The following is a 19,895-nucleotide window of genomic DNA, read 5'->3' as shown; positions in this document are numbered from 1 at the left end:
TAACTGGTGAGGCCAGTTACTAGTTCAGCAAAAGTTCACTTTCTGAGAGGTCACAGAGGAAACACATTATCTGAGAAACAGTTTTCAACAGTTTCCCATTATCTCCTCCTTGCATGTACTTAAGCACTGCCTCAGTATTGGTTGTGCTGTGCTGAAAAGCTCTCCCTCTGCCAGCGTGATTCTGCTCTGGGTTTATGGTGTGTTCTCACTCGTGCCCTTCCAGGTGACTTTTTAAAGCAGGGGACAGAGGCCCGACCCTGAGCATTCCGAAACCAGTTTTTCCAATTGTGCCCACTGGGCTTTGCACAGAGCCTTGGTTTCCATTATCCTCCAGTCAGCTGCCCAAGCAGCTCAGCCCTGGGCCCAGGTTTCCTGAAGGTGAGTTGTCTTAATTTCTGTCATCTTTTTGTCACTTTTCTTCAGTTCAGCCTGGGCTTAAGCTAGCTGATGTTTCTACCATGGAATGTGGCACAGCCAGGGCCCAAACTCAGCTCATGCTGGAGGCTGCTCTTGGCAGTCCTGGTGGGTGCCCAGGGTGCCCTGCATGGTTACACCACAGAAAGTAGTGTACCTGCCATGGTATTGGAATCAATCAGATGTGCCCGGAGCAAAATGTGTAATTTATTCATCAGTGTGAAGTTTGCGTGAATGTGGAGACAGGAGTGGTACATGTGTGTCAGAGAATATGAGAGACAAAGGAAAAGCAAAATTTCAAAACTGGTTAGCTCAGCCCAGAGCTGAGGAGCTGAGGGGAGGTCTCATGGCAGCTGCAGCTCCTCACAGGGAGTGGAGGGGCAGCGCTGAGCTTTGCTTTCTGAACCTGACTGCTTATATCGTCTTTATTCCTGGCTTCTGCACTTGTTAATCAAACCAGGACCTCTCTGTCCACAGTTGAAAATAAACCCATATAAATCCCCTCACCCCTTACTTAAACATTGCTTTAAAATGTGCCTACCCTACCCTGAGCTTCTGGCTGAAAAGATGCTGTGCTGGTGTCTTGCCGGTGGACTTGCAGTGCTGTTTGGCCTTGCCAGACAGGAGCTGCATTATGTCACCCTGATTAACAAATGGACTGCTGTATCAATAAGCTGCTGCTTATCATGATGTCAGTCTGCACAATGCCGTTGATTTGGAAGACTTTTTAGAAAAAGAATTATAACCTCTTCCCTTTTGATCACTTTATTAAATCCAGATTAATCTTTCATTCAAAATGTCAAGGAATCTGCCAGCAGCTTAGCTATTAATGAAAATAATGACCTGCTGTAAAACAAACAGCCGTGAATTAGAAGTGCAGGGCATGTCTGCATTGGCTGACAAGGTCAAGGGAACTTTACTTCAGCTGTTATTAATTCTCATATTTGACAATGACATAGATACCAGAGAGTGTAGGTCCTTGTTAATTGCAATTGAACTTGTGCTCCTATTTGAGTGGCACTGAGACCTCAGCTTGCAAACAGGGATAGCTTATGGGAAGGCTGTGTTAAGTGACCCTGGCCCCAAGTATTTCACTCAGCTCTGTTTCAGAGATTCCTGCCACTGTGGAAGGGGTTGCTTGGCAAATCATACAGTTGTCATGCATCATCTTAAATTGTATCTGGATGCAGTGGAAGAGACACAGACGAACACCAAGGTGTGTGAACACACACGAGTGAGAGGGCATTTCCCTTGCCAGATGCTGAGCTAGCTCTGCCAGGAGGGAGGATGGCATCCAAAAGGGGCAGATGGTTGGAGCAGAGAATTCTTCTAAGCTGAGCTATCGCTACTAATGAGCCAAAGCCTTAATGCCTAATGAATTAAACACATATTTGTGATGGCTTTGTATTTGTGAATCTCTACAAATCCAGTCCTTAAATTTCTAAGATATTTTGATGATAGGATTGAAGCTCCTAATTCTCTTAGACTCACGCAATGTTGTATCTAAAAGGCTGTAATTCCATATAATTCCAATACACAGCTCTGACACAATCTCTCAAAAATCAGTTCTCGATCAGGAGTGCATGCTCCAAGTGCATGGGCTGCTTATGATTCACAGCTATAATTAAATTATTTTGAAGGTTAAATGCTTATTATTTTTAAACAAACATGGAAGTGAAACTGAGTTAAAGGTAATGTTCTACTTTTCTCTCATGAGAACGAAGGCCATGTTGATAAGATTTTATTTGCCTAAATAATAAGAAACATCCCTATTACAGTACTAGAGAATGCGGGTGAAAGCACAGGTCCTTGCAGCAAGGAATTTCTTTAATTTTTCTTTGTGTAGTCTGATCTTGCTTCTTTGTTGAATTGGTAGTGCATATACATATACAATACATATATTTTGTATCCTACTGCATAGAGCTTCACACCCAATTGGGATTATCCACTATGTGGTGTTTAAGTGGTGTTTGTGTTTCATTTGTCAGCTCATAATTGTTCTTATGCACATACACATGACAAAAGACATGCCAAAAGGAATATCTGCATTTGGACCAGAATGATTAACTAATATGAAAGACAAAAGATATCAGCATCATTTGTATTCTGTATACGTGCATATGTTAACTAATTTTGTTTTCAGAATAGATACATCACGGCTCTCTGGCTCTGAAATAATTACAAGCCTCAGCTATAGCTGAGGTGTTAGTCACAGTGATTTAGCTCTGCTGGTAATGTTGTGAATATACAGAATATTAACATGGTGTGGGGCAGCTATAGCTGAAGTTGAAGTCGAGTCTTATCTGTGCTGAGAGTCCATCCTTCCAAATAGCAGCACTCTTCTGTCTGTCAGTACTGGCACCTATCTACTAATGTAAAACCAGGAAGCCCTGTAACAATTGGATCCTTATTTTCAGTGAAAACCACTTTTTAAAAGTGGCCTTCTAAAGCAAGACAACTATATTCTCTAGTTTTCAAGCTCTTCTGTTCCAGCTATCATGCTCATCCGCACATGCCATGGTGCCTTTGCTCTCTCAACACATTTCAGTTCTGTGCTTAATGATAAGACCAAAATGTGCCACAAGCTTTTTACTTTATTACTCCGACTATGCACTTCTACTGATATTTTGGTTTCTTCAGCTTTTCACAAAATAGCTAGCACTCACAGCTTCTTTTATTTTTCCTGTGACATTTGCAGATAGCAAGCATATCTGGAAATGACAGCACTGGTAGCAAAGATAGAAATTCAGATAAGCTTAAGGACTGCATTCAGAAACCTTTTGTGATTGACTTATTCGTAGCTATTCTTCCCTCAGCAAGCTCTATAGTCACCACTACAGAATGGGACTGCCTATTCTTAAGAGAAAGGAAAAAGAAAAAAAAAATTCACTGAACATAAGAAAGTTCCGCATTTTCAGAGGTTGCTCACACTTCTGTATGGCACCCCACACCATGCAGCTGTGTGTTTTCTTAAAAAGAGACAGAGTGCCGCTCCCCCTCTTAGACAAAGCAGCAAAGGCAGGCACAGCAGCAGCTGTGCTCTTGGTGTTCTGAGCTGTGGCTTGAAGTTACCCAACCCTCCAGTTCCTCATTGAGCAGAGCAGCAGCTAGCTTCAGCTTTAGGGTTTCTGCCACCCTGTTGGTGTGCCTTGCTGCTGGCAGGGTGCTGCAGTGTGTCCTTGACTGCCAGTGGGAGCTACCTAAATATGGAGCCACTATCTGATCACTACGAATAGAAAGAGAGGTTCTTTTTCCTTTTTCTCTATCAAAAGAGAAGTTTTATTTTTACCCTTTTTTCCACTTAACTTTTCAAAGATTTTCCACATTTGGGTAAGGAGCAATTTACTGAATTTGACAGTAGATGTTCAATTGTAGCCTATAGCTGGAGAGTTGATGGTGTTGCATCTTCAGTGAGTTAGATGGGAACAGCAGTTTATATTGGAGAAGAGTGTCAGGGCAATGTGTTACTTTTTGTAATTAAGGAAGAGAAGAATACCTGTAGGTGGCAATAGCACAGTAGCTATAGCCACGTGCCTTTCCTTTTAATTAGTAGTTTACCATCAACTGCATTTTCTGCAGTTTCAATTCAATGAGTAATATTACTGATACTGAGAACTGGGTTGATGTGGTCCCTAACCTTGGATTCCAAAATGTGAGGTGCCAGGTTCTCCATGCTCCCAGCGCTGCTGAGCTTAGGCAGATTCATGGATGGCCTTAGAAATTGCAACATTTCCCTTTATATATATATATTTATATATATATTTATATATATATAAAACAATGTAGTCTGAAATGAAAGCATTCTCGCAGTAAACCGAGTTGTTAGGCCCATGTTCCAGCCTGTGGGTGTTCTTCCAAGATGAACACGTGCTGCAGGTGAGTACTGATAATATGTGGGGAGCAGAACCACACCTGTACAGTTTTATGAGGTGGCCAAGGGCAAAGTTGTGATGGGAGCACAAGCCGCAGTGCTGCCAAGGGCCAGCAATGGGTCAACTGGTGGTTTCACATGGGTTGTTCAGTGCCTTTTGGAATATACTCCTTGAACAGCAAGACATCTAAAATATCTGAAGTTACTAATTCACTTGGTCATTGCATGATGATGCCTTGAATGTATCTCTATATTGGTTAAAAGCCAACAGTACAGAAGTACTGCAAACAATTGCACAGATGCAAAGTAATGCAGAGTTCTTAGTTTGCAGCTTGTATCAGTATTTCTTCTGCATTGTTATCAGTACTTGATAGGTTATTTAAATACCTACTAAAATTTGGCACAAATATTGTGCATTAAGTAAGGCAACATTATCTGAACAGAAAAATCAAAGCTCTCTTTATGGTCCAGTGTCTATGGTAGCATTTTCCTTAAATTCCACATGGTGAGGAAGCAACATATAGCTTGGAGTTCTGGCTGTCCCTAGAAGAACCATTTATCCAGATTATTATTTTGTGGAGGAGCCTGATGTATGCATTCCAAGTACTTTGCTGGCTGACAGTAGTTCAGAATAAAGATTTTTTTCTGCAGAAATGTAATCATTACCTTTAGCTATAAAAGCCCATTGCTCAGGGAAACCTGTCAATGCTTACATCCCTGTAATTGCACTATCATTTTAACTGGCATTTTAATTAAGGCTCTTCAGCTAATCAGCTCAAAACCTGGAACTATTTGTTGCACACCCGAATTCACAGACTAAAATGAACAAGGTGAAGTAGGCTCAGTGTAAAATGTTGGAGAGTTATCTGAAATTATTTAAAGTTATTTGTAAGACATTTAAGTGCCAAAGTAATGTGAAATTGAAGTCCCCACGAGTGCAGCTGTTGAGGCTCTGGGAGCAGCAGGTGGGGCAATGACTTCTGCAGCACTGCTTTGTTGGTGGTGGTAGTTCTCCCTGTAGCCGAAACTCAGAATTCCACATCTGTTGATGTTGTTGCCCACACACTTGTAGAGAAGCCTGTGATGGCAGTTTCACACAGCTGTGATTTATTGCTGTGATTCACTGTACGTGACTGGACTTGCTGTCCTCTCAGCAGAAGGTTAGTGTGTTGTTCTCATTCAAGTATTTTATAGCTCCTTTTCATTTCCTTTTGCTCTGAAGCTTCATATAGTTCAGACATTTAAGGAAACTTTCATGCTGGTAGAATTCATTGGTGAAATATCAGAAAAGTTATATTTAAGACTAAGCTTGGAACTGTGGTATACTTCGATCTTGTCTTTCATTATTGAATTCAAAGTTGTTTGAACTATGTAGTAACATATGCCTGCTTTCTTTGCAGCCTTAAAGCTTGCAAAGGAACAACATTACAGCCTCTAAAGGTTCAGAAAAATAAGCAGCCAACACAGATTAGAGTTTTATAACAGTAGTGGGGGCGGAAACAAGGTTAAAAATCTTTCTGTGAACCAGATATCAGACACAGGTTTCCATTGTCAGGACTGGGAACTCAATGAAAGTATGATGACCTCAGCTGAACTTAATTATCTTGTTGTATAATGATCATAAAAAGAAAGGGAGAGGCTCAGAAATACTGCCTTTGCTGTTCTTGTGTAAGTGCTGGGCAAGGAAGCACCGGGTAACAGAGAAGTTGAAAGTTTTATTTCATATGTATGCTTCAAGTCTCTGTTTGTGTTTTCTTTCTTAATATGATATCTTAAAAAGGTTGTGAAGAAACTTAAAACTTGACTGCACAGGTTAATTAGTTTCTGAGGAACACAGGGGCCAGCCTGTGGTAATTGTGCTAGACAATATAGATCAATGGTTTACAGCCAGCAGTAATGTTCTAAAAATACTGCAGTTTCTCAGTTTTACAACATGGGCAGATCCCATGTGTATGCTCCTGGATTTGTGGGTAACATCATGCCATTTATGCTTCCTGTGGTGCCATTCCTGGGTTTGTTGCTACCTTGTGCTGCAGCAGCCTTCAGAGTGGAGGTTGGTGTTGGGCCACAGTGGGCATGGGGCTGTGGGGCAGCCAGCTTGCTCACTCTGGCCCTGCTCCAGCTTAACAGAGGGGTGGAACGTGGCCCATGGATTGTGATGTCTGTCAGAGGGCATGGCACAGGCCTCTGGGCCTTCTCCCATGGCAGAGCTAATCTGACCTTAGCCTCTCAGCACCTTCTTCTGTGCAACACACAGAAGGTGTGTTGGCACCTTCTCAAACTGTTTTCATTATCTGATGGACACCATGGCCTATAGTAGTGTTCCTATAGCCAGTGTGGGATGTAGGGAGCCTGCTGATGGTGGTGCCTTCTTCAATGAAAGTGTGTTTACAGCAGCAGCAGAGGAAACAAATATCAACAGATATGAATAGAAATGGTTTTATGGTTCACAGTTTCAGTAATGTCTTCAGCTTTCAACTGAGCTGAGACTTCTGTGAGGTAAATGACCCATTGCAGGCTACACAGATGTTTCAGGTTACATAAAAATTTTAAGGCATCCTTAAGTGCCTGTGAATGCTGCTGGGGATTGTAAGGTTACTGCAGATTTGTGTTTCTTTTGCTGTGCGTTTTATTTTGACTCTTGGGATGAATGCATGGAGGCAGAGGTAGCAGCTGGTACAACAAGCTGTCTGTGGAGCACGGGAAGGCTTTGTCCATGCATTAGGTACCCTCCATCCTTGTTCCACCCTGAGCACATCAGACAACAAATGCCACCAGCTCTCCTGGCTTTTGCTATCTCCTCACCTGGCATTCTTCTCTGCTTCCTGGAGGTCTCCAAAGCAAACTTTAGCTGCTGGTTCCGTTCCCTTGTCCTCATCTCAGGAGCCAGCCATGTGGCAGACACGGCAGGGTAGGACATGCTTGCATGTCTACTCCCCAAGGATGTGGTGAGCAATGGCTGTAGAAGCAGCAGAGCAGGTGAGGGGCCAGTGTGCTACTCTGGTGCCACGGATGATGAAAAGTGCTTGCACTGCATGATGCTGACGCCTTTCTTAGGCTCCTAGGTACGAATATATTTAAAGATAAGACTTGACATATATAAGCAGGTTGTTTATGTCGAATTCTTTCACTCCAGGGCAAATTTAAAACTTGGTACTGCTGCATTACAGTGTTGACAGATGCAGTGGATCGTCTCAGGCAAGCTCTCGCGTGTCTCGCAGCATCACCTACACAGTAGATTGCTGGGTGTTGCTGCCATGCTTAATGCTAGCTATAACTTTCTTGGTGCCCACCTGCTTTTAGCTTCCCTTGAAAAGTGGCTGCTGACACAAAATAACCCAATTTCTGTTATTACTATAACATTTAAATGACATAGCATGGTCAAAACAAACCATCTGTGCTGACAAGAATTTTCCACGTGAACACAGTTGAGGCTTCAGCAGCAGAGGAGACTCAGTTAACAGCATCTATCCGTCTCCCTTACAATTTATTTCAAATTCATCTGAGGCATCCATCCACTGTCTCCCATCTTTCAGAGAGGATGACAGAAATGAGATTGCTTGGAAACTGTCTGAGGACTGAAATTCATTCTGTGCTGGCACAGAGCATGGAACCCAGTGGGAGAGAGCCGCAGAGGGCTTCTTTTCTTGGAACACTGTCATCTATATACTGTATATATTGTATACCTTTATCTGTGCTGTATTAAAGCACAACAGATATAAACAGCTTACATATACATGCATATATAAGTTAAAAATACCCCTCAGGCTGTTATATGGGGGGTCCTATATGTGTCAAGTCTTTCAAGCAAGCCACAAAATCCAAGGATGCAGAAAGATCACAGTTGAATATTAATCAAGGGTTGCAGCGGGGAGGCTTTCAGGCTCTTTGGGCAGCAATGTTAGTGCTGGGGCCATGTCCGAAAGCTAATGCTGCGTTTTTTTCCCTGTTTTTTCTCTGATAAGGAGTGAGATGCCTCACTCCTTATCAGCTCTTTTTTAAGGAAAGACAGATTAGTGATGAAGTAAAAAGACCAAATGGATTATCCAGTGATGATTAAGTTTTATCAAGTGATTCGTGTGCTATAGCTCTTACCAATTCAGCAACAAATCAGTTTGCCTTTGAAATAACATCACAGAAGAGGCAATGGCTATCAATTAAATCAACAACTTGTATGTGCACATTTTGAATACCTACAAAACAGAGAGATTTCATTCTCTCTCTCAGGTACCTCATGATCTAATGAGGTTGGCATATTCTTCAAAGTACTTGCATAAATATGTCAGTGTCTTTATGAAATGCGAGTGCACAGAATTAGCTCTGAGCACCCATTACCACTGATGTCCCACCTACGGGCAGCAGCTGCAGCAAGGGCCGGTGCTGAGCAGCGCAGGCAGTGTGAAACACCATGTCTAACAGAACTGTGACTTCTCATGTGCAGGACTCCCTACATATCTAAGCAGCAACACCAACCTGCTGATCAAATCCCTGACAAACAAAATCACTTGGACTACTATCATTAGATTGGTATCAGAGGGAAAACATACATGCAGAAACTTAGGACATATTTCTGAAATTTCTCTTGAGCAACAAACTGCTGTCACATATATGGACTTCAGGCAGCTCTTCTGCACTCATTCAATTAAATCCTAGTAAATGGAATCAAGAAAAGCCAGCTAAGAGGTGAGATGTATTTCTTCCCTCCTCCTGAGAGACTGCCTGCCAGCTTGCAGCCCACCTATTAGTAAGAAAACACAGCAGCTGCTCAGTGCTAGAACTGTGAGTTTTCAGAGAGCATCTCATGCTTGTGATTTAGGAAACAATTCTGTCATCCTACAATTTATTGCATATTCTGCCTTTTGATTTGTATACGTGTCTACAAATATACGTATTTCTGCATATTTTGCTTGAGATACATAGATTTGCAAGATTAAGTGTGACTGGAGACTCTATCCAACAATTAAAGGTAGCCATGTGTCACAGAACTTGTGGTGAAAAGACTTGCATTCCAGTTTAATAGTGGCGACATGCAAGGTTTGACTGCATGTCCCCAGCTGGGCTGTAGTCAGCCCCAGAGCCTGACACTGCATCTTATTTGAATGGTTCTGCAGACTTGTTCCAATTACAGGGCTGATTTTTTCCCTACTTTAATGGTTCTCTACAATTTACTGAATTTACTGAACTGAAGCCTATCATCAAAAACAGAAGAAATTTGAGAAGATCTTAGCTGCTGGAAATTGGTAACGGTCTCAGAAGTCAACAGCTTTGTCCCAATTGCAAAGATGAGCCCAGAAACCCTACAATCAACCAACACACACCCTGCAGAAAAAGCCTGCTTATTCTTTAGGATATCTTTGAGACTGCTACATCCCTCCTCAGATTACTTTCTTCCCCCTTCCCTGTTTTGTTACTTATTCTTCATGTAACGCAGCGACCGCTTGAGAACAGCTCAGGCTTATGGCAGACTGATAGGAAGATGTGACTGGGGTGTTCCCATGCATGCTGCCCCCGTGCCACAGCCAAACTGCTTGCTCTGCCTAAAAAATGCCAGAAGCATTGGAGAGGCATGAAGAAATGATGTGCGTATTTTGATGCGTATGCCTGTAAAAGCTAATGAGCAAAGAAAGAATAGTTTGAGCAACATATTTTTAACTTCTAACAGCTTTTCTGTCTGGTAATTGATCTTATTTCTGCAATTACAGTGTGATATAAAGACCTGGCAGCAGGTGTTTATGTGCTAATTCAGAAGCTGTGTCCTTAACACCAAAAAACCAAACCAGGGGAGAGGGAGGTGTAGATGTGCATCTTGTTACCTTCACACATTTGCTGCACATGTAGGTGCATGCAGGTCCAGTGGTACAGAAGGAAACAAGAGGGCTGCAGCAAGAAGTTTTAGCAGAAGGAACGTGAAGTTAAAGCAAGGTTTGTCACAGTGCAAACAAGCTGCTGAAAATCTAGCTGTGTGCATGCAACCTAATGTTTTAGGGTCTGCTAATCTCTTGTGGTTGTAAGTCACTTATATGATTTTGATAGATGGGTAGAAGAGTCTTGCTGAGAGCCATTACTTAGCAGCTGTTTGTTTTATTCTCATCCTAAGAAGAGGATTCACTTTAAAGTATTCACTTTAATATGCTTAGGGATATTGTTTAACTCTTAGATGTTTACTTTGCTTTCTGTCTACATTCACGACACAGGAATGAAAGATATTTCTACTGGTTTCATTGAACTCATCTACTTCTTTTCTGCATCAGCGTAGCTGAGTTGTGTACAGATGTACCCTTATTTTTTACTATTGGATGCCTTAGAAAAATAAAAACATTATGGTTTGAGGGACTGACCAGACAAAGTTCAGATAATGAGAGGAAATTTCCATACCAGTAGCACAAGGAAAATTTAGATAGATTTAGTGAAGCATCTCCCGAAGATGACACATTCTTAGAGAACACGGGGGCATAGTTTTCCCGTTGGGTCAGTTATTTTGGTTATCTATAAATGCTTTTCCCTTCCTAGCAGATCAGATAATTGTTTGAACTATTACCTCAGACGCTTTATTTCCACAGATGTTTTAATGCCACATTTGCATTTTCCTCGGTCCTTCAGGCAGCCCTATTAGTTTTCATCTCTCCCTCATCATAATTTCAGCAGTTGGCATTGCAGTCCCCAAGAGCTGACTTTTCCAGATATAATTCTGATCTCAAGTTCACCAGAAGAGTCACTCTGATGCTTCCTGCTAGGTTTTTGCTTGGGTGAAGCTTGTTTTCTTTCCAAGGCTGTAATGTAAGCTCACTACTTTTGAAGTTCTCTTAGGATAGGTGGAAAACAGTTTTGACGTGCCTCTGCTCCTATGGCTATCCATACATAGAGGTTAGCTGGCTTACCACTTATCTGTACCCTCATTCCTTGCCTTTCACAAGGATAATTAACCTCTGTAAAGGCCACAGATCCGCATAAAGATCAGTTTGCTTGTTGATGTTAAGAGTCTGAGTACAAATGTACCCAACATGCTGTGACACAACAAAACCCATGGCAACTAGGAACATGAATTTCTGATCAAAGTCCTCGCTCCTGCCTACTGCAGGGCTTTGGTATCTCCCTGCCCATGGCCAAATCAGGCCTGCTGCATGAGGAGCTGTGTAATACAAATCCCTCTCTCTACTGCTATCCAATAGCGTATATTTTTTTTAATAGAGGTAGTTGTCACCTATATCAGCTCCCTGACCAGCTCAACAATGCTGCATCCAAATTGCAGCCCAACCACAAGGGTAAAATATTAGACCAAACACAAGCATTAGATGTATATCTCTCTGCCATGATAATGCACATGTATGTAGCATTACAGGGTACCAACTCGATCAGTTCTACACTCTAATTCTGAGGCAGGCACACCCCGGCAGTCATTGCTTTGTGTTGCAGCTTGGGAGCGTGACATAAAACACACCCCCACCTGTGTTATTGCTTGAGGGCGGCCTGCATGGGTTGCTTCCAGCTCCATAACCATAACGGGCTGTTTGTGTTTATGGCCCCGGTGCCATCCTGTGCCTGCGGCTTCAGGGCCACTGACGTCATGGTGCTGGGAGCACCCACCTGCAGCTCTGGTGGCCCTGCACAGCCCGCCTTTATCTGCATGGGGCGGCACATATAGGGTGAGCCCGCTGGCAGCCGTGCGTTACTGCTGTCTGTGCAGCTCCCGTGGCACTGCAGGTACGTTCCCCACAATTGCTTTGCCTCATAGCCAAGGCAGAAGGGTTCCCTTCAGCTTAAGCAAATCCTCAAGCCATACCTAGAGTTTCAGCATCGCTGAACAGAACTGCTGGGAATTGTAGGTTTTGTTAACGAGAACTTGTCATAACCATGAAAAATGAAGTTTTTTTTTCTCTTTAAAAAAACCTCACTCTCTTAATTAAGAGTATCTTTTCTGTTAAGTTTTCAAATGGTGAAAAGCTTGTGATTTTTTTCAAAAGACAGAAAACATGAGGAAATATTTGGTGTAGAAAAAAACAACCTTCCATGGGAAGAAATGCACGATTTTGGTGAGTGCTGGTGAATATTACGCTCCTCTGTTTCACAGTTGTATCAGACCTGTTTGTCTGAGGTGCTGAACACTGGTAGATCTGTTGAGTGTTGTAGCAGTGGTGAGATGTGTGCTTTCCCTTCCTATCACAGCCTGTGCAGCACCGGCTGCTGCTAACTGGTTTGTATGCATTTGTGCAGCGTGCCTTCTCCTCAGCTAAAGCTGCTGGCTAACAAGCTGCCTTACCTCATCGTGACTTTTATGTGTCTGCTCACTTGAAGGCTTAATTCCTTATGATATGTGCCACGTTGCTGTTAGTGATTTTATGCTGCTATTAGAGTTTATATATTGCTTTAATGCTTTCTAATATGACTCCTGATTGCAAACGTTTCAAAGCCTACGTGTCATAATTAATCCTTATTACATGAACTGGAAAGTTGGAGCACTCAATTTCTCCCCTTATAATACTTCAAATAAAATAGTTTATAAGGTGGTGCGTGCGTGTGAAACACGCAAACAGAAATTCAAGGAAACGTTGTAAAAGGACAGTTTTGCTATTAAGCCTGTAATTATTAGTTTTTTCCTCTATTTTGATTAGTGAGATTCCTGTTGATAATGGCATGCCTTTATACTGGGCTTATAAAATCTATTTGACATCTGTAAAATTGTTGGCCTGAGGTGCTTACAAAAAAGAAATGGGAGCTGCTTGTAGCTTGAGCAGAGGCAACTCCCTGCCACTGTTCTGGATCAGACCAACCCCAGCACTTCTCCTATAACTGCTTTTTTTAAGGCAGGCAGAGACAGCCTCATCTTAGTTTTGGTCCAGAAAATGATATTCTTATATGATAGTACAGAAATTCTTATTGGTCAGTGTTGCATCTCCACCATTCCACTTTCTAGTGATCTAGTGCTGTAACATTTTCCTTTCATAAAACTTAAAGGAGAAACTCTCCTTTGGGACACAAAGATGTTGATGGGTCTGGGGCATCTCCCATAAGAGGAAAAACTGAGTAACCTGGGTCTGTTCAGCCTGAGGAAAAAAAGACTGAGGGGCTATCTGATAAATGTTTATGAATATCTAAAGGGGATGGGAAGCAAATGGATGAGGCCAGGCACTTCTCAGTGGTGTGTAGTGATAGAACTGTGAGTAATGGCCTAAAACTTGTACATAGGAAGTTCTGTACTAAATTGTGGAAGAATTTCTTTACAGTAAGGGTGACAGCACTGGAACAGGTTGCTCAAAGAGGCTGTGAAGTCTATTTCTATGGAGATATTCAAGACCCATCTGGACACCTACCTGTGTAATGTATTGTAGGGAACCTGCTTTAGTAGGGGGTTGGACTCAATGATTTCTTGAGGTCCCCTCCAACCCCTGTGATTCCGTGATTCTGTGTTTGTAACTCATGTTGCTACAGTTTCCAAAATAATTGTAAAATATACTACTGCTCATATATTCCTGCTAAAACTCAACTCCCAGGGATGAAAAAAACAACCATAAAACTGTGATATTTCATACATTTTATTGCTTGTAGAAGAACAAAGTAAAAGACTTAAATCTCTGACTTCTCAGACTTTGTCGAATCACAGAACTGCAGGGGTTGGAAGGGACCTCAAAGCTCATCTAGTTCCAACCCCCTGCCATGAGCAGGGCTGCCAATTTCACAATGAATAATAGCTTATGGATTTTTGATTTTCAAAAGGTCCATAAGGTTATGAATATATGTGAAAAATTTGGTTTTATTTTTTCTGCTTAAAATATAATATTTCACATACTGTTCTTCAGCATCTGACAGATGAGACTTAAAAACAGGAATCTTGCTGTATCTTAATCTAAATAATTATTCCAGTAGTCAAAATTATATCATTCTGATCCAGGAAAGTATATAAGTGTGCAGGTGTTGCGATTTGATCTTGTTAAGAATGAATACTTAGATGCAAGGAGTTAGGAAGATTTACAGCTATCTTTGGAACATTGGTAGCAAGTGAATTTGCTGTGAAATATGCAGAAATATGTGATCAAACCTTTGCATTATGAAGCAACTGGAAAAACTTTAAATAGTAGATCTGAGTTTTATCCATAAAAAGCATTATAAAATGAAAGTAAAATGGATTTAATACCTGTCTGCAATACAGCTGAGGGGCAATTACAGCAAATACTTTATTTTATAGAAACTATTCCATAGAATTATACAGTATATGTATTAAGACCCCAGAACCTGCTCCTTGATAAATTACGGTATTCAGGTGATTGAAGGGAGAGTAGGTCCCTTCAAACTGGTCCATACCTACAAATGATGAGTCGTAACAATTTACTTAGCCTAACGTATACTGTCTGTATTGTGCTGTAGGGCTTTTGTGTGTCTGTCTGGCTGGTTGGTTGTTATTTGCTGCCTTTAAGACATTTGTTGAGAAAATCAGGCACTTGGAAAATGTATGCCAATTAAACAGAATGACATTTTGGCTTTCTGCTTAGTTGAGGCTGTTTCAAGTCCCTGTCACCCAAATCAGAGCTAAATGTCATATGTTTAGGTCTGACACATGGAGAAGTAAACTGGAAGGAGCTTCCTGTTTTCATTACACTCATTTTAAATGGGCTCCTAATCATATTTATCTAACGGCTTGTATTAATGCCTGATAACACACCAGGCAACGTGCTTAACACCGGTCCCTACACATGTAGTTTTAAAGGAGAGCTTTCATGCTGCAGTGAACTAGAGTTAGCAGGACCACAGCTAGATGAAGTGTGGGTGGTCGGTCAACTGATGGTGGAGAGAGAACCTGAACTTTGTGCTCCCATTATTTGCATGTCTGTAAATAGAGAATGACTGTAGTGAAACCCAGGGGGTTGTGGCAGTTTCCATGTTGTAACAAGGCTCACGAGGAAGAAGTGTAGGCGTACTTGTCTAATCATTGATTTTTCTGTCCTCTGATAACCCATCTATGTTTTCTGGCTGACTGGCAAAGAAGTCCTGCTCCAGCATTTGACATTGTTTGTTGATATGGAAATAATTGATGCCACACATTTAGCATGACTTAATGTATACGGGGTCACAGACAGGCAAAGCACTTCATAGGCAAATAAAATTGGCAGGTTCCTGTCCAGTACAATGTACAATCTGTGTGCTATCATCAGCCATAAACAAAGTTGGGGTGTCTAAAGCTGCAGCCAAACAGCAGTGTGGTGGAAGCTCTGGTGCTATTGTATTCACTTGCAGTGCCTTTAGGAGCTCAGGTGTCAGCTACCCAACTACAAACCCTTCAGGGGGGCTGCATGCTCTTCTCTGAATGGAAGGCAGGGTGTCATGCCCTGAACAACCGTTGTTATCATGGGCTACGTCTAAGTTTTTGGCTTGTTTGTTTCAGTTTGGGATAGAAGGTCTCACTGGCACAACCTCTGGCACAGTGTTTTGGGTAAAAGGTTCACATTCACGTTTTGGGAAGATGTGCACCTATATGTGGCAGCCATCTGTGGCTGTCAGTCCTGCATACCCCATGGCAATGTCAAGGTGGCTGATTTGAGATGAGCAGGTTGGATATGCTCATTCCCAAGTGAGCTCCAAATCAGATATTGTGAAGCCGAAAACAATTTGTACACTGATGAGCAGCAACCATTTCCTTTGCCCAAGGGAGAATTCTGCAACATGGGTCATCTTTGCTGTAAATAGCTGGATGTCAAGCAATTTCTTGGCTATAGAGAACAGCTCTTATTTCAGTCAGCTAAAAAGGTGGCTCTTAGTGATAGCATTTAACGTGCAAAACACTGCCACCATCCTGTAGGTAGTTTGCAGTATCGCTGTCAGCAGCAGCAGAGGGGAATTATATTTTCTTACAGGCAATTTCTTTGTCTGTACAAGGACAGGGCAAAGAAGGAAGGGGGAGGACTTCTGCTGCCCTCAGCTGGAATTTTGCACGTGCTTATCTGTCCTTAATCCTCTATCAATACATTGCAGTGATAAACAGAGACAGTCTTGGGTTGGGAGTTTTTGGGTGTGCAAAATGGATACTCTTGGAGTGTACATGATTGTTAGATCCTGAAAGTGCATTAAAAAAGATCTGTATGAGGAGAGGAGAAGGGAAGGGGACCTGATCGGAAGTTTTTAATAAATATCTGAATGTTTGTCATCGTCAGAGCTTCTGAGTGATGTTCAGGCTGGCAAAGCAGCCTGTCAGTCATAGTGTGATCCCTTGCAGGTTCATGTTGGTACAGGCAGACCGAATAGCTCCTTTCCCGCGAGTGTGAGACTCATGCTTTGGCAGCAGCACTGGGAGCAGTGACGCGTGCTCATGGATAACCTATGCCACTCAGCGCTGTCCCGTTTGCTGTCAGATTTAGAAATGGCACTGGCAGGCTCTCATCACGTCGGACTTCTCCCCGGAGACTGGTTGTGACAAGCTTTTGAAAAATGTTTTGGAGGCAGTGTTGAAAAGTCTCTTGTAAGAAGCCCCGGTATCCTGTTTAAGTTTACAGATGTTATCGTGAAAAAAGGGACCTTCACCTTCTTCCTGAGTGAGCCTTTGCCAACTTATACTTAGCACTTTATGTATAATTTGTCCCAACATCATCAGAACACTTAATAATAGTGTTTTTAATTCTGGAGGGCTCAAGGTTCTGTGCAGAAGAAAGGTGCTGTGGTTTTCCTTTTACAAATGTGGTAGTTGAAGCCCGGAGAAGTAAGCTGCCAAGATTCGTGATAAAACTGGATAAAGAACATGGCTAAACCTCTAGCCAGTCTCCTGCTTGATAGGACTGTGGTGCCTTTCATCTCCATAAAGGTTTCCTTCCCCATGTGTGCAGAACCCCATCTATCGGACTACTCTGTGAGCAGCTGGACTTTGCTCAGTAATCCCTCTGTCACCACTGCCACTTCTTCTCCCTCTGGGGCCCATGCGTAAGTCGGTCCATCTTATCAGTGTCTCCCAGATGGAATGGCTGTGACTGTTGCGTGGGGTCATGCTACAGGAAACGGATGGCAAGGATGCAGCTCGTGCAGGGGGAGCAAGGTGGATGTCTCATGCTTTGGTCACTGCCTCTGCTCAACCCCCAGAGATTTTGTTTTCCTGAAACAGGACAATGTGGTCAAACACAGCACTGCTGTCCGCTCCACTGCGTGCCACGTATAGTGTTATATGCACTTCTTCTGTCATCCTAAGTTTAAACAGACCTTCCATTCCTAACTTGCATGATTTTTAAAAGGTCACTTCTTTAAGAAGGCCAGCAAAATTCTGTAAATATCAAGAGTTAATCACTGTGAGTAGTGCTGGTGTCCTGATGCGAAGAAAAACATTGGAAAAGAATGAAAGAATGCTGTGCCTGTAAGGACAGCTGGGCAGTCTGTGAACCATTTTGAGAAATCTGAACTTTAAATTGGCACAGTGGATTCCTGGCATGATTTAACGGTTTTATCATTAGCTTAAACCATAGAAATGAATGTAAAAATGACTTGTCAGAAGATAAAGTAGTGAGAGAATTCTCCTATGGGCAACCACTTCTACCTATGTCACTTTGAGCTCCAGTTCCTGCCCATATTTGGAGGTATTTGCTTTAGTAGATGGAAGGTTCAGTTGGGAATAGGTGCAGCGTGTGGGAAGAACATTTATCCAAGTCTGTGGGCTTTTGAAAATGACAGTGAGAGGAAGTGTCTGGTGCAGCTGTGGGAAGTACTGTGCTGGGCAGTTCTGCAGGCAGTCCTGTCTGCTTTGGAGTGGGGAAGAAGAGCCATGCAAACCAGCTCTGTGTGTGAGAGGAGGGGAAGTTGCCTGTGCTTGGCCGAACAAACCTCTTCCTAAAAGCTACATCAGGAGAGCCTTCTTTGTATATATGTCTGTATCCGTGTTAATACTGCTGTAACCAAGCACACACAATATTCTTCCAACTATGTATTACACGTTCCTATCTCTCTTCCTCTTGAAGAGAAGTTTCATCATTTTGTTGATAGCCTGCTGGCATTACTTAAATGAAACTGATATTATTTAAACAAAACTCTCAATTACTGAATCAACTGTGATTTACAGAAAGACTTGTATTGCTTAAAAGCCAAGCAACTGAAGCCTTTTACATGTCCTTTTTCTAACTTATCCTCTCCATGCTTTGATCAACTGCGTCTGGCAAGGCTTAAAAAGAAGTCCTGAAGGTTTCTGAGGTAGTAAGGGCGTTTCATCCTATGTGCTGGGAACCACACAGTCCACTTTGGAAACTGCAATTATCACTTCAATAAAAACCCCAAATCCACAACATTTGGCTGTTTCGTTTCCTACTGACCTTCATCTCCTGAGTTCCCCACCTTCTGGGATATTTGGAGTCGTGAATTAACTTTTGTGTCTGAGCTGAGGGACTGAAGAAACACAGTTCCTACTTGAAATCTTTTTCCTGGCAGCCTTCCAAGCTCAGCTGTTCTTGTTAGCTATGTAAGAAGAATGACAAGTTGTCACGTTTGTGCAGGTAGCTTGCGTGAGTTTGCTTGCATGATTACTGCATAGGGAAAGTACTGCTTCCCATAGCATACTCAACAACTGTTTAGTTGGTCTCTGAATTTTGAATAACTTCGAACAAACCAGTGTTGGATTTGAAGAAGAAACACCTGCCAAGAAGGTTATTTCTAGGATGCAGTTTTTTTCCTTTGGAATGTGAAGTCTAAAAGTTTTAAAGGCCTCACACAATGAAAACAACAATAATATGTCAGATAAAATGTCAGATAATCTGATAGTAGATTATCTCATAGGACATAGGATTCAAATTAAAGAAAACAAGTAAATATCAGCAGGGAGATACATTCATAAAGGCGGCAATCTCCTCCTGTGCCGTTAGCTGTGTCGATATATCTGTGTTTATGTATATGCATGCCTTGGGACTGTTGCTGCCTCCAGCTAGAGAAGGCAAGCAGCGTGACTCACGCTGAGCATCCCAACAGCTCAACCCAAGGGTGAGGTCCTGCTGGACCTATCTGATGGAGATCCTGGATCACTTTGTGTAACAACATAGAGATGGTGACAAGTGTTCTGCCCAGCTCAGAAAAAGACTTCCTCGCTACCATTTTCTGAATGATTATAGGAAAAGTATTCTACTTACACTTTTCTGTAGTTTAAAATGTGTTAAATGTTATGCATTTAAATATATTCTTCGTGTAGCTATTCTGAAGATCGTAGAATGGTTTGGGTTGGCAGGGAGCTTTAAGATCATCTAGTTCCAACCCCCTGCTGTAGGCCCATCCAGCCCGGCCTTGAATGCCTCCAGGGTGGGAGCATCCACAGCCTCACTGGCCAAAACCTGTTCCTGCGTCTCACCACCCTCACAGTAAAGAGTTTCTTCTCAGCTCTCAGGAACTGAAGCACAGGAGGCATTTCCCCAAGGAAGGTACGCTGCGCACAGCTGTGGCTCGTGGCTGCCATATACTTGAACGCTGAAGGATTTATCTCCTATGTATAATGGGGATGGAAACGTCACCAGTTGCTGCAGTCCATCACTTCGGAAAGCCCAACGCGGACGATTTAGTCGGTTCGACAGACCGCGTGCGTTCCGCGCACGGCCCCGGGCAGCACCCAGCCGTGCCCGGGGGCTTCGCGCTGCAGCACATCGCCAAACCGCGCCGCCGGCGCCGCCCC

The 19,895-nt window shown here is 42.5% G+C and overlaps 1 protein-coding gene across 4 annotated transcripts in view; it reads left to right on the top strand.

Moving 5' to 3' along the window:
• TMCC3 (transmembrane and coiled-coil domain family 3) overlaps positions 1-19,895 on the top strand; it is a 67,668-nt gene that overhangs the window by 2,745 nt on the left and 45,028 nt on the right. Inside the window, exon 3 of one of the 4 annotated variants that reach the window (XM_010709226.3) lies at positions 224-378. The gene's annotated coding sequence lies outside the window, so the exon portion shown is untranslated. Of the gene's footprint in view, positions 1-223; positions 379-11,893; positions 11,987-12,261; positions 12,316-19,895 lie in introns of those variants that run through there. The other 3 variants (XM_010709219.3, XM_010709213.3, XM_010709239.3) reach the window with 3 other exon arrangements.

This window comes from Meleagris gallopavo, chromosome 1 (genome assembly GCF_000146605.3).
Source record: "Meleagris gallopavo isolate NT-WF06-2002-E0010 breed Aviagen turkey brand Nicholas breeding stock chromosome 1, Turkey_5.1, whole genome shotgun sequence".
Lineage (NCBI taxonomy): Eukaryota > Metazoa > Chordata > Aves > Galliformes > Phasianidae > Meleagris > Meleagris gallopavo.
This window is presented reverse-complemented; position numbering and strand designations above follow the sequence as displayed.